This window comes from Ahaetulla prasina, chromosome 1 (assembly GCF_028640845.1).
Source record: "Ahaetulla prasina isolate Xishuangbanna chromosome 1, ASM2864084v1, whole genome shotgun sequence".
In the NCBI taxonomy this organism is placed as follows: domain Eukaryota; kingdom Metazoa; phylum Chordata; class Lepidosauria; order Squamata; family Colubridae; genus Ahaetulla; species Ahaetulla prasina.
Window position 1 is genome coordinate 128,932,829 of NC_080539.1, and position 15,333 is coordinate 128,948,161.

The 15,333-nt window shown below is 42.7% G+C and overlaps 1 long non-coding RNA gene across 1 annotated transcript; it reads right to left on the minus strand.

Moving 5' to 3' along the window:
• Positions 1 to 5,229: 5,229 nt before the first annotated feature.
• On the minus strand, positions 5,230 to 14,154 carry LOC131194530 (uncharacterized). The gene is made up of 3 exons (XR_009154216.1): positions 14,100 to 14,154; positions 12,480 to 13,408; positions 5,230 to 6,746 (listed from the first exon to the last, which is right to left on the minus strand). It is a non-coding gene; the product is annotated as an uncharacterized LOC131194530 (long non-coding RNA).
• Positions 14,155 to 15,333: the final 1,179 nt, after the last annotated feature.

Sequence of the window (15,333 nt, forward strand, 5' to 3'; positions counted from 1 at the left end):
TCCCCCTCGCACATACGTGCTAGTCATTCCCGACTCTAGGGGGCGGTGCTCATCTCCGTTTCAAAACCGAAGAGCCAACGCTATCCGAAAACATCTCCGTGGTCATGTGGCCGGCATGACTCAACGCCAAAGGCGCACGGAATGCTGTTACCTTCCCACCAAGGTGGTCCCTATTTTTTCTACTTGCATTTTTAGGTGCTTTCAAAACTGCTAGGTTGGCAGAAGCTGGGACAAGTAACGGGAGCTCACCCCGTTACACGGCAGCACTACCGCTGAGCTGCCGACCTTTCGATTGAATGTCCTAGTCCCTGAGCCACCATGTCCCCTTATGTTTCCCTTATCACTAGCCTAATTCCCTACAAGTCATTTGATAGACTTGACAGGCTACAGCTAATTTCACTGTGCTAAGAATAACAGCTGTATTTGCCAATAAAAAGATGTATAAAACATATTGGATCTACATAGGCTATTAAAAAATAAGAGACACAAACATCTCAGTAAAATAAGCAATACATGCATCGTAAGTATGGATTTCAATCTTCTCTGAGTCACAAGGAGAAATTCAATTTCCCTTAGGAATAGTGAGAGTGTATGTGTGAGAGAGATTTAATAAACACAGATTTATTATAAACAAAGAATACTTGGAAAAAAACCCAGGCTTACTTGAAGCAATAAGGGGGAAAAACTCTTGTTTAAAGTAACCCTTCCCCCCCCCCCCACTACTCCCTTTTCTTCTCAGAGGTCACCAGCTGAAGACACACATCAATTTGAAGGCCTCCAGTTGCAATGTAGGAAACTTTCATCTATTGTGTTTGTTGGACAAAAACATTTTCTTTCTGTAAACAACTTGAATAGGTCTTCATTCAAACCAGTTATTCTTGGTGTGACTTATTTGCAAGTTAAACGATCTGTTCTTTGCAGAGGATTATTTTAAAAGTGGACAATGTCCTAGGATAATCACATTGATGCATTAGAATCTCCATATTAGTTTCAGACCTGGCTGAGGACCCCTGGGAAGACAATTGATGCTAGGTATTGTTTTGATTTGGAACTGAAATTCGCTGTTCTGTACCATTTATTCTTGTGTTCCTGGTTGTTCTTCGTTCAGGAGTATTGAGTTTTCCAGATGTTTATAAAAGGAGCTTGAAAAAAGAGCCACTAAGAGACTGTGCAGTGGTTCCATGAAAAGTTATAAACCAGCTTTAGCATACAAAGGCATGAATGCCCAGATGCTAAACTTAGGTGGGTTTCAAAGCATTATTTGCCTATATATCCAAACGCTGCACAGTTCTATGAAATCCAGGTAGATAACTAACTGAAAAGTGCACATCTAATTAATTAACTCTACAAGCTCTTCTTTATCATTGTGTTGCCTTACAGTTATGTTGAAATTACAAGCCCATAACTGGGAACTATGCAATGTCAATGCATTCTGAGGGCAACCGTTTGGGGAAGGCAAATGCAGCCCATCTCCTCAAAAAGTTAATTCAGATGTTTATATTAGTTAGCCACGTGTTGAAGGTGAGAAATAACATACTATGATTCCTGGATATCATTAGAAACATATTATGCTAGCTAGCGCTCATCTAAAGGTTTTTGGGCAAAGAGCAGAGATACATTCAGGTTCAGATATGACAGGATTAGTTTTTGAAAATGTTCATAGAGAATAGGAAGAATGTGATTCTTCATTTATTTCATTCATCCCAAAAAAATTGAGTACATGAACTATGGTAATTGATTTTCACAGAATGGCTTCCTCTATTGTTAAAATGTGAAGGTGTATAGAAAATAGGTGGGTAGGTAGGTAGGTAGGTAGGTAGATAGATAAATAGATAGATAGATAGATAGATAGATAGATAGATAGATAGATAGATAGATAGATAGATAGATAGATAGATAGATTTTCTATATGCCTTCAAATAAAACTACATATACAGATATGTACACACAAGTTGTTTACTGCTATTATTATTTTCTATATAACTATCCTGGCAAATATAACTTTCAATTATAACTTCACATATATGCAGACAAAAATTGATAGTTTCTACTCACATTCAGAGTATTTCCTTAAAGAAAAGAAATTGTTGAATAAAATTGGTTTGCTCTAACTTATCCAGAAGGTAGCAATTATTATGGGAGCATAGTAGGAAGTGGGGAGGAAAGGAATAGAAATACAGGTAGGCTTTGCAATGGAATTCAATGCATGCCCATTAATGATGCTCAGCTGCCTTTTAAAGGAAGGTGAAGCAAACAATGAAGTGACCAACAGTCTTTCGATTGGGGTTCACAACTTTTTATAAATTGAGGCTGCACTTAGCCTTGTTGAGTGACCTACAAAAGCAATGCTCCAAGAAGTCAATGGTGAGATCAAGACAAATCATATAGGGCAGTGATGGCTAACCTTTTTGCCATCGCGTGCCAAAAGTGGGGGGAGTGCAGGGGGGTCGCGCCCGTGAGTGCCCACACCCATAATCTTATGCACCCCGCCCCACGCATGCTCATGCCACACACCCCGACTGCCCCCACTTTTGGCATGCGATGGCACGGTGGGCCTGGTAGGCCCATTTTTTGCTCTCCCGATGCTCCAGAGCCTCTCTAGGAGCCTGGGGAGACCGAAAAACGGGCCTTCCGGTTCCACTGGAAGTCGACAAATGGGCTCTTTCCAGCCTCTGGGAGGGTGTGAAAGACTGTTTTCACCCTCCCCATGCTCCTAGAGAGGCTCTGGAGCCTGGAGAGAGCAAAAAACAGGCCTTCCCCCCCACACTCCCCTGGCTCCTTGGAGGAAGGAAACAGCCTGCCCAGAAGGTGGGCCCAGAAGGCCCAAAAATCAGCTGGTGGAACTGAGCTCGCATGCCCACCAATATGGTTCACTGTGCCACCTACGGCACACATGCCATAGGTTCGCCATCATGGATATAGGACTTCCTGCCTGAGCAGGGGGTTGGACTAGAAGACCTCCAATGTTCCTTCCAACTCTGTCATTCTGTATTCTGTATTCTGAGTCAGGGTTGACACAAATAAAATGTGAATTTATCTATGTGTAATTAAATTTAAAATTAAACTAAGTACTGTTCATATTACTTCCCGCATACTTAATAATATTCCCCAGGTTGTTACTTTTAAACATTATAAACAAGGAAAGGTGACTCTGAAAATTGCCTCCCCAAGCCTGAACCTTCACGTTGTGCACTCCTGCCTCAAATGCTCACAAATGGTCATTGTTCAAAAGCAGGAAGCACCTCCAATGCATCTGGATTCTTTATATCATCACATATCAAACCAGTTACAGGAAGATCAAAGATTCTTTGGCTTTATTATGCAGAGGTTAATCCATCAGATGCTACTTGAGATTGTGGGGAAACGTTTCGCATATTTTCATGTTCTATCAAAAAAACTATCAGCATTTGCTGATACATTTGCATCCTCTCTTTCTTCTTTTCTCTCTGTCGCTCTACACCCACACCCACCCTTACACAGACATACACAACGCTTGCATAAAACAAAACAGCCCTTGTATTTCACAGCCTGGAATGCTTTTCTTCCAAAACCAAAGTAAGCACTGCATCCAAGATCCATACTACTGTACACTTCTAACGACAGAGGAGAGAGGCTATATTTTCTTCTTGAAAGATCATTTGCTTGCTTAGGTGCCCAATTCAATGCTGCCAAATATCTGTCCCTATTCTCATTGTCCCATTGGATAAAACACAAACAAAGTGCCATCTGGCTTGCCTTTTAAGAGCCTTTCTTTGATCTTAAGTAAATGTTGATAAAAGAATCTCAAGTTCTTTTCTTCCTTTAACACATATGGATAACTTCCATCAATGTCAATGTGACTATGGAGAAAAAAATAGAAACCCTGTTATATGTAAGTGGCTGGACAGCATTGTGCCGTGATGGAATTGGTTTTCTATAGTCATAGTCTATATCTGAAGTGTCACATTCAATTTCATTGAGGGCCGCATCAGAGTTTTGTTTGACCTCAGGGGCCTGGGGTGGGCATGTCAAGCTTGACGTCACTCTTGTTGGGGGCGCCAATGGCAGCCCAAGTGCTTTGTCAGCGAAAACGGGGTCCTGAGCTCCATTTTCACTGGCAGAGGCACTGTAAGCTGGTCCTTTGCTGCTTCCAGGGCAACCCCGCAGGCCAGATCTAAGCACCCCGTGGGCCGAATCTGGCCCATGGGCCTTGAGTTTGACACCCCTGGTCTTTATATTGATGATACAGTTAGCGATATTTTCCAATTTTATTCCACATTTGTTATTTTTATAAATAACTCAAGGCAGCAAATATACCTAATATTCCTTCCTCCTTTTATTTTCTCGACAACAACCCAGTGAGATGAGTTGGGCCGTGGGTGGCTCAGGCTGTAAGACAGCCTGTAATTAAAACACAGCTGCTTGCAATTACTGCAGGCTCGAGTCCCACCAGGCCCAAGGTTGACTCAGCCTTCCATCCTTTATAAGGTAGGTAAAATGAGGACCCAGATTGTTGGGGGGGTCAATAAGTTGACTTTGTAAATATACAAATAGAATGAGACTATTGTTCTTACACAATGTAAGCCGCCCTGAGTCTTCGGAGAAGGGCGGGATATAAATGTAAATAAAATAAAAAATAAAAAAATAAAAATGACTGGCCCAAGACACCCAGTCAGTTTTCATTGCTAAGGCAGGATCAGAACTCACAGATTCCTGGTTTGCAGCTTGCTGCCTTACCCATTAGACCAGGGGTGTCAAACTGGATTTCTTCAAGGGCCAGATCAGCATTGTAGTTCTCCTCCACAGGAACGGTGGGGGAGCAGGGAGTGAGAGGCAAACAGGACAGAAGCCTCCCGCAGCACTCTGCCTGTCAAATGCCCTCCTGCAGCACTTTACCAGCCAAAATGGGGTGCGGGGGTGCACGCAGCCCCCCGTGCCTCATTTTTGCCATCCATGAGCTCCTCCTCCTTTCTGCCAGCCGAAAACAGGCTGAAAATGGGCCAAAAATCGGCTGTGCGGGGGCTGCATGTGACCCATTTTAAGCACCCCACGGGCCAGATTTAAGCACCCCACGGGCCAGATCCAGCCCACAGGCCTTGAGTGTGACACCCCCGCATGGCTCTATTGTGTTAAATTGTATTGAATAGTCATACGAGTGAAGATAAACTCTCCTTTAAGTCCAATACAACTCACAAATATGTCGACATTATTTTCTTAATGATAATATGGAAGTCACTGCTTACTTTCAGGATGTTTTCCAGTTCAGTTCATAACCTCTGGGATTTTTCCAGTGATTTCCATGGACCTTTTGAGTCTTTTTAGCTTTTCTGAAATTGGCTAGCCACTGAAGACATGAGGAAGACCAATCAAAACCAATACATTAGACAAGGAATTCAATTTATTTATTTTATTAAAGTTATAAAACTCAATGAGTGCCTTAACAAGGAGTACAAGACTTGCCTAAATGGTGGGTCAATCATAAGACAATTCAGGAAAACCCCAGGCCAGTCTTAAATTTGACTGAGATTAAACATCTAGATGGACAATATTTACACATCCATTATAAACTAGCCAATCACATTTTAGCCTCTTATATGTTTGGTATATCATGCAAATCCAGAGAGAAAGAGCAGTAACATTTAGGTATATATACTGTCCAGTGGTGGGATTCAAATAATTTAACAACCGGTTCTCTGCCCTAATGACCGGCTGGGTGGGCGTGACCATGGTGGGCGTGGCCAGGGGGTGTGACAGGCAGCACTCGGCTTCCTGCACCCCCCTGGGAGCAAAAACGGGCCGCGGGGGGACGTGTCCCCCCCACGCCCCGTTTTGACCCTAGTAGGCCTCCTTGCACTTACCTGGGAGCCAAATTGAGGTGTGTGGGGACTCCTGGAAGGGGCGGGGCAGGGAGGGGGAGGGCCACAGACAGCAATTTAACTACTAGTTCACCCGAACCAGCCTGAACCAGCTGAATCCCACCACTGATACTGCCCCACAGTGCTTCCCAGCATTCTCTGGATGGTTTACAGTGTCAAAGCATTACTTGCATATTGCCCCCAACAACCTCCTTTTACCAATCTCGGAAGGATGGAAGGCCGAGGCAACCTTATGCCGCAACAGTTCGAACTCCAGACTGTGGACAGAGTTTGCCTACAATACAGCACTTTAACCTTTGCACCACCTGTAGTCCTAATAAATCCAAGACATTTTTAAAATGATTTAATTTGCTCTTTCTGCATATTAGAATTCCACAGCTTGATCGTTGATGGTTTGGGGCTTTGGAAGGCTGAGGACATAATTTTGTTTTTAATCAGCCATATCATTCTACAACATGGAATATAGAAAAACCATGGCTCCCTGCCCCTTTTTCCCTGTTGAAATTACAACAGCACAATGTTATTAGCTTTATGCGGGTCTATCACCTAAATACAACAAAACAAATAAAATAAAACCATCGTTGTTAGAAGACAATTCTGGCCTGTTTCACAGCCAAGTAAATGAGCACACCTGCTTGAAGTCAAGGTAGAAAGTATTTGACTTTTTTGTGTTGCTGATATCTGTTTATTTCCTTATGTCAATTGTCAGAAATTGGGCAGAAAAGTTTCAGTGTTTCTTTGAATTCACCTGTGGGTCAGGGACGGTTGCGGTTGATGTGTGGACTGGCTAACAGAGGTCTCATAAAAGCTTTTACCTTCCAACATTACTATGGAGCTTCCTAAATTGGCAGCAGAAAAACCAGGTGATGATGCTCTTTGGACAGGCAAAGCCTATGAAAGTATGAAGTAAAATTAGATGAAATATTCATTACAATCAAAGACCGGTACAATTAAAAATGCTCAAAGAGTATCTAGTTAAAAAGTTCTAGAATAATATAATACCAAAATAATAAAATCTATGTTAAACTCATAATTTGGCATCCTATCTATCTGTTGCACATAAACAAAATGTGGCCTAAACTGCTATAATATATTATTATTATTATTATTATTATTATTATTATTATTATTATTATTATTATTATTATTTATTCGATTTTTATACCGCCCTTCTCCCGAAGGACTCAGGGAGCCAAGGTAAAACAAACAGTGCAATATACAATTAAAATACGAATTAAAAAAACTTATTACATAATTGGCCTAAAACTTTGGAACATATAAAACTAAAACCCATTAAAAATTAATAATAAAAATTTAAAACCAATAAAATTTAAGCCAGCCCCGCGCGAATAAATAAATGTGTTTTCAATTCGCGGCGGAAGGTCCGAAGGTCAGGTATCTGGCGTAAACTATTAATCCTTGAATTGTGAAGGCCTATAGTCATTACATACCAAGATGCAACAGAGTGATATGACTAAGATAGCCAGTGCTCTAGCATTTATTAGTGAGGTCCAGAATGAATATGCAGACAGTGAGTGTGAGGAATATTTATTTATTTATTTATTAATATCCCGCCTTTATTATTTTTATATTTGTATGTATAAAAATAAAATGCAACTGCAAACTATTTAGCCCCCTAGCCTATTTATTTAAATCAGAGAGTGGCTGCCGACTGATCATGGTCACAGGCATAGTAAAGCATGGACAACAGAAATGTGTAAAATGGGCAGCCTTCCCATGATTCCTATGTTGTGAACAGTGGTGAAATTGAAATTTTTTTACTACCGGTTCTGTGGGCGTGGCTTGGTGGGCACGGCATGGCATGGCATGGCTTGGTGGGCGTGGCAGGGGAAGGTGACAGCAAAATCTCCATTTCCACCCCACTCTGGGACCAGCCAGAGGTGGTATTTGCCAGTTCTCTGAACTACTCAAAATTTCTGCTACCGATTCTCCAGAACCTGTCAGAACCTGCTGCAAACCCTTGTTTGTGAGCCTCCTTTTTTGCAATGAAGGAAGTCAAGCCCCACTTGGGAAAGGCACTGTGCCCCTCTTTAAAGAAGAAGAAAGCTCCAGATGTATATTGTCCTGGCTCCAGCCCCCTTAAGCTATTTCAGTGTGAGGGAGAGGGTGCCTACCGTCCCTGTCCTAATATTCCTTTTTACTTACTCTTTTCATGCATCCAAATTATGTTTATACTTTTACCTGTTGTCTTATATATGACTCACTGACTGACTGAATGAATGAATGAATGAATGAAAGGGAGCCTTTCCCAGTCTAGATTTCTGTGTCTCCTTATGATGAAAAAGATCGCTTCAATGCACTGTATGGTGCATCGCTCCGGTCTGTGACTTCCTGCTTGGACTACAGTCAGATTCAGCTCACCTTGCAATGAGCTGCGGCCGTTCTCTAGGAAAGCCAAGCGTGGAAAGATTGTAATTTCCTTGCACGGGGAAGCTTTGCTTCCTCTCGTCCCTCGGGGCAATAAAGAACAAAGTCGGAATTGGGCGTCTGCTCCCCCTTCCTCTCTCCAGCTTCTATAGCGAACCGGAAGTGTCAAACAGATGGCCCGAGGTTGGCTGAGGCTTCTAGTTCGGGGCTCGATGGCGAAAGAAACCTCCGATTACCCCCTGCTGGAGGTTTATTCTGTTTTGTTTGCAATTTCTCACCCTCCGGCTCTTCTAATGAACGCTGCGATCCTTCCTTCTCCAAATTTTGATTTCCTGGAAAGGTTTTTTTTTTCCCCAAGGCACCTTGTATAAGGAAACAAACTTAAACCTTAAAACAAACTTAAAACAAAAGCAAAAAAATAAAAAAGTTTGTTTTAAAAAACAAACTTAAAGTAAACCGCTCCAAACTCGATTGCAGAAAATACGACTTCAGCAACAGAGCGGTCAATGCCTGGAATGCACTACCTGACTCTGTAGCTTCATCCCAAAACCCCCAAAACATTAACCTTAGACTGTCTACTGTTGACCTCACCCCATTCCTAAGAGGTCCGTAAGGGGCGTGCCTACCATCCCTGTCCTAATATTCCTTTTATACTTACTCTTATCGTGTATTCAAATTATGTTTATACTTATACCTGTTACCTTACATGTGTTTGACAAATAAAATTAAATAAATAAATAGGAGCCCAAAGGCTCTGAGTTCTTTGGACTTTGCAGGAAATCAGGGCAGAAACTGAACCCCGACTAGTCCCCTAATTTGGACTGGAAAAAATGTTGACTGGAGCACAACGGCAGGCTACAACACCCCCCAATTCCTCTAAATGCAGCATCTTTCTTCACTTCCCCGCCCCCCATCTCCCTGGACTAATCTCCAGCTTTAGCAGAGAAGGGAATCTGGATGAATTTCAAAGCGTTCCTTTCTCATTATCAGCATTTTTTCCCCCTTATTTCTAGGTTGAACCTCTCCTTGATCAGTTTCCATCCATTATCCCTTTTCTGGCTTTCAGGTGCTTTGGGGAAAAGATAGACCCCTTCCTCTCTGTGGCGGCCCCTCAAACATTGGAAGACTGCTATCATGTCTCCCCTGCTCTTTCTCTTCACTAGACTAGCCATACCCAGTTCCTGCAACTGTTCATCTTATGTTTTAGCCTCCATTTGTACACTATAACATAACTACAATATGTCTTGGCTCTGTAAGTCTTTCCTTTATCCCCACTTCAGCTCTTGACAATTTCAGCCCGTCTGCATGTGAAAAACCTTTTCATTCTTCTCTACATTTACCAATGGTCTTTTCTCTCCCCACCTGAATCAGCACCCATCGTTTTCCCAATGTGGGATTTGCAGACTCTCACTTCACTGCTTGCAGTTCTTCTTGTTTATTGGGGCCTGCAGCTGAGATACTTGCCTTTGTTGTCTTGAGGTTTTTCTTTCCTGCTTTTCTGCTGCCTTCCTGGCTTCACCCCTTTCTCCACACGCCCACACACGTGCATGATTCCTCTTCCATTTTATGGGACAAACTCTCCAATTAAGGAGACAGTGGGGCTGTTTGAACCTTCCTTCCCAGGCAGCACAAAACTCTGGATCCCAAATGCCAGCTCACTCTGGGTGGTGCATTCACTCTTCTACAGGCATGTTGGTTTAGATGACTTTCACCACCACCTCTTTGGTCTGTGTCAGTGTGTTCAATATGTGTCCACCCTTGTCTATTTCCATGCAGCTTTTGCCAACCTGGAGCCTGCCAGATGTGATGGATGTCAGTGTAATTCCTAGAATTTCTAGCCAGCATATGCAGGCACCAGATGGTGGTTTTGATTTATTTATAGACATAGAATCCATACATTCTCTTTTGAACTTCAATCTGATGCAGCAGAACATCCTTTTCAATCCTAAATCCATTCATTTTATGTAAGAAATATAATACACTATCTGGAATAGCCTAAGCCTTCATGAACCAAGATCTGATGACTTACTCACATCTCGGCTAATATGCAAGCCACAATGGCTGGCTTCATATATTCCAATAGTCAAAACCAAACCACATTATGTTTTGATGGGTTTTGTAAACTTGGAAATTGAATGCAATCCAGTGGGGATTTCTTTTCCTTTGAATTTGTCTGAAATGTCCTAATTTAACTTTAATACAGTATTGATTAATTTCATTTTTGTCTTGTTTTCTATTTCACTAAGATCTATATAGAGCTGAATTCCATAGTATTTGACATAATACTATGTTTAAAATGGCTATGTTGACACAACACTCCTAACCCTGTCATTTAAAGATCTAACAGAACCTCAATATCCTAACCATGGTTAGAATTAAACTTGGTTCATTTTAATAGATTGGAGTTCCCAAACCGTTTTGTTAGTTTGTGGTTCAGTTTAATGCCCAAACCAGAACATGGATTCATTCCATAATCAGGTTATGCATGTTTTTATGAAGAGACTTCCTATAAGATACTCTGGTTTCAACCCTTTAATCCTGATTCTTCAGAGATAAGTCCCGCTAACTTAAAAAAAAGTTTCTTCTTTCAGTTTATTTTATACTACTATACCTACTATACTTACTACACTTACCTATTATACTTCACTTCATTTTACCTCACCCATATCTATTTTATTTCACTCCACTACATCTTATCTCGTTTTATTGTGTTTTATTGTAGTTGATACTCATGTCTGTCCTTAAGTAGTTAAATGTCTATGGAAAGTCTCAGCCATCCAGGCCATGATTGTCCCAAAGGTGCTTTTTCAAGAGATAACTGGGCTTTCTGTTTTTTCTTTGAAGACTTTTGCTTCTTATCCAAGAAGCTTCTAATCCAAGAGCTGAAGAAGCTTCTTGGATGAGAAGCGAAACATCTCCAAAGAAAAACCAGAAAGTCCAGTTGCCTTTTGAAAAAGCACTTTTGGGATGTCCTTAAGTAGGTTTCACTGAATGTAAACGGCACTTATTGCTACACAGGGTAAGCATGTAAGTTGAGAAGGGAATTCCAGGATTCCTAAGGACGCGGGATGGATATTTATATCTAATCAGTTGGAAAAATATGCTCAATAAAGTAGCCTGTCCTGAAAAAAGAGCAGAAAACACCGGTGGAACGGGGTTGGGGGATGGGGGAGCCCAGAAGGCTGCTGAACACGGGATGGTGGTGATAATCCAACAGGAATTCCACCCCCGATAGGTGACTAAGGAGTGTTCATGCGGCTCTTTTGCCAGAGTTAACCTAAGAATCAAGGACCAACCCACAACACTTAGTCAGATTAAGAGGTAGGCAATGTAGCGTGAACAGTCTTTCGATGTCCTGCCGTACGTATGATTATCGCTGTACCTATGGTGCTGAAGGGTAAATTGGGGGAAAAAATAGATTTTCTGTCGGCAAGAGACAGAAACCGAAAACACCGAAGATTTGGGGGAGGGAGGGTCCTCCTTCTTCCTGCCCGCCTCTCTTTCCCTCCCAGGGCGCAGTAAGAACTAGATTATTCCCTTGCCTGAAATCAAGGCGCAATAACAGGGCGATCATCTCCCCACCAACATTTCTCAAGTCAGCGATGTTTGCAATTCTTTCCCGTCAAAAGGCACTTTTCTTACCCTGTCTGACTTGGAGACCCGGAGGAGACGGCATTTTTTCACCCGCGGCCACTTTCAGAGGAACTGGTAGGAAACGCAGTTCTGGGCAGGTTGAAGGAAGTGGGGGGGAGGAACCCGATCCCTGCCCGAATCACCTTTGGTGACCACCAGTTGTTTTCAGAACAACCTCGTGGTTTGCTCCCAGGGAAACCCGTTCCAGCTACAGACACCCATCCATCCATCTCCGAAACACACACACACACATTCAGAGGCCTCTTGTACATTCTTCCACCCAGCAACCCATCTAGCCATCCCTTCGCCGCATACATACAGGGCAGTGGTGGGTTTCAAATTTTTTTTACCACCGGTTCTGTGGGCGTGGCTTGGTGGGCATGGCATGGGAAGGTTACTGTAAAATCTCCATTCCCACCCCACTCCAGGGGAAGGTTGCTGTAAAATCTCCATTCCCTCCCCACTCCAGGGGACAGTTACTGCAAAATCCCCATTTCCTCCCGAACAGCTGGAACTCAGGAGGCAGAGGATAGATGGGGGCGGGACCAGTCAGAATTTTTACTACCGGTTCTCCAGAACTGGTCAGAATCTCCTGAAACCCACCTCTGATACAGGGCAGCGACCATTCATCCGCAACTGCCAAGGTCCTTCGCAGACGGCTCCAGTTCTTCTGCTTTTCCGCCCAACGTCTGGTCCAGCCAAGCCGCTTTCCAATCCCAGCGCTTGTCCCGAGCGCTCGCCGATCTCAATAAAGGAGAATATTTTGTAGCTCGGGGTTGAAACTTGCGGGTCCTTGGTGCTCTCTGAACTTGCCGGTTTTCCTGCGGGCGTTTCCTTACCCAAACTAGGCGACGCCGCTAGCACTGATGATGTTGCCCAGTTTGGGGAAACGAAACGCCTGCAAGGAAACCGGCAAGCTGGGAGAGCACCAAGGACCCTCTCGCGTCGATCTGCTTGGACGGACTTGGCAGACCCCCCTACCCCCCGCGCAAAAAAAGACCCGCCGTCCCGCCTGTTTCAGCCGAGGAGTCCCGGTGACTCCGCTTGGCACCGTCTTCGGGCGATGCGCTGAATCCGGGTTTTCCAGCCTTGCCTTCCCATCTGCTCTGCGCCTCTGGTTTTCTCCCCGCTTCAGACCTGTCGCCCGCCTTTCACAAAGTCCCGTCTTTTGCTTCGCTTCTCAGCCGCGCACATTTCTGCCGACAGCGCCTGGTTCGCTCTTCCGCCCTTCTGCACGCGACGGATGACCCCGAGTTAAATTTAAGGATCACAGCTAAGTTATTGTTTCCTGCAAAGCCAGTTGCCAGCCTCCCAGCTTCGGATGAATTCAGCGACCTTTTGATCGTGGCGATTGTTTCCACGGCTGCAATCCTAAACGTTGGACTTCGTGAGACTTGCTTCCGAGTAAATCAGAATTGTGGACTCTCCCCCCTCCCTTTATTAAATCACCTTTTTGCATATGGAACCTCTATGCAGAAATATTCGGGTGAATTCAAGGTGATTTTTGCTCGTGGGGAAGAGTTTACTGGATCCTGTAAAGAGAAGAGATATTTACCAAGAGAAAGTGCATCCTATTCCTTTTTGGGTGAACAGAAAATGCGGGGAAACATATTATGACATCCCAGGCGGAAAGCAGTCAATTGCTCCCGCAGAAACATGGCAAGGAACTTGAAACAGATATCAGCAATTTATTTCGGTGGGAAGGATCATTTCTATACAAAACTTAAGTCGCGCTGTGGGACAAATTCGTAACAATAAACACACTTCTAGCTTTTCTCTTTAAACTTTATAGTTTAAAGTTTCCTTTAAACTTTTTAGACTTAACGTGTCATAAATCTGGTCAAATATGGATTCGAACTGGCTGGGAATCTGGCAATGCAAAAAGTAAACTGTCTTAATTTAACTCGCCATGGCACCGAAAACTCGGAGAGGCCTAATATCAGCAGTTTCTTATTCACATTGACAGAATACCAACATACACGCACACCGCCATCTTTTTAAAGTTGGAAACATTGTGATTTAAGCTGCTCTGAGGAGTTCCGTAGCTTGTAATGCGAGAAGTTTGGTAAAACTAGAAGAAACTTGCTTATGATATTCCTTGTCTCCGCATTTCTGGCTCTTTCAAAAAAATTGTCTGCAAATTCCAAACGACGCGATCCTTTTAACCATTTTGAAAACAAAAACCAAAACGGAATGGAATGGAATTCAATTTGAAATACTAACCAGGCGAATATTTCCCCGCTGCAATCCTAGCATTGAATTTAGTGAGACTTACTTCCGAGTAAACCAACTGTCGTCTCTCTTTAAATCAGTTTTTTGTATGGAATCTCTATACCGAAATACCTCAAGTAAATTCAAGGTGACTCATAAGCAAGTGAATGCGCAGTCCCTGGGACTCAACCCTCATTTTAACTGGGGTTGCTTCAGATTCAGGATGGTTCCTATTTTTGCCTTTCATAGAGCCAAGGGAGAGACCTCCTCAGAGTCTGTCCCCATTGCGTTTGCAAATAATGCTTTAGCCAATAGGGGGCACACGATGACCGTCTCCCAATGGCAAAACCTGGGATTAAAATTTCCCTCCCGTTTCCCCCCACAATTTAAAAAAGAAGGGTGTGTATATATATATATAAAAAAAAAAAATTGGAAGTGTCTTGGCGACGTTTAGACGAAGTCTCATTCGTCATCTTCAGGCTTCAGCTTCGTGCTTCTTGCTCCCATATAATATATATATATATATATTATATATATTCGCCTGTTCAAACTATGTGCTCTTTCCATTCTCCCGTCTATGCATGCCCCCCTGGGACTTTATCAAGCTTTCAAAAAAAAGTAAAAATTAAAGTTGCAGGTGTCCTTATTGTGAAGGAAATCTGTTTACAATAAGTTACTTTAGAAACAAAATTTATAACATTAGTACAGGTTTTTTTAGTGCAATATGTAACCTACGTGTGTAGTTCAACTCTTTCTTTCACTTTTTTTTCCTGTTCTTTTTCCCCCCTTTCTGGACAACTGGAGCAGATAGGAATATTGCATGTACTATGAGACCCTGTCAGAAGACTGAAGTTTCCATTAAACTCAGGCACACCTCCAGAGAATGGAGATATACTCATCCCTCTGGCTACAGAATTCTCATTTATATTTCCTCTGGAGTAGTGTATCAAACCCTGGTGTGTGTGTGTGTGTGTGTGTGTGTGTGTGTGTGTGTGTGTGTGTAGGGAGCAAGAAGGAGAAGGAGAGAGAGAAAGACTAGAAAAATAATTACCAACTGATACCTTCTACCTTTATATAAATGATGTAGATTTTCATATCTTAGTTTTAAAACCCAGTGTTTAAGGAGTTTTTTTCCTTAAAGGTTCTACAGTATTTACACAATATGCCTAACCAGATAAAATAAAAACCTAGACCCAACCTGTACACAGCCTAGTACATTTAGTTAGTATAAAACTTAGGGAGTGTT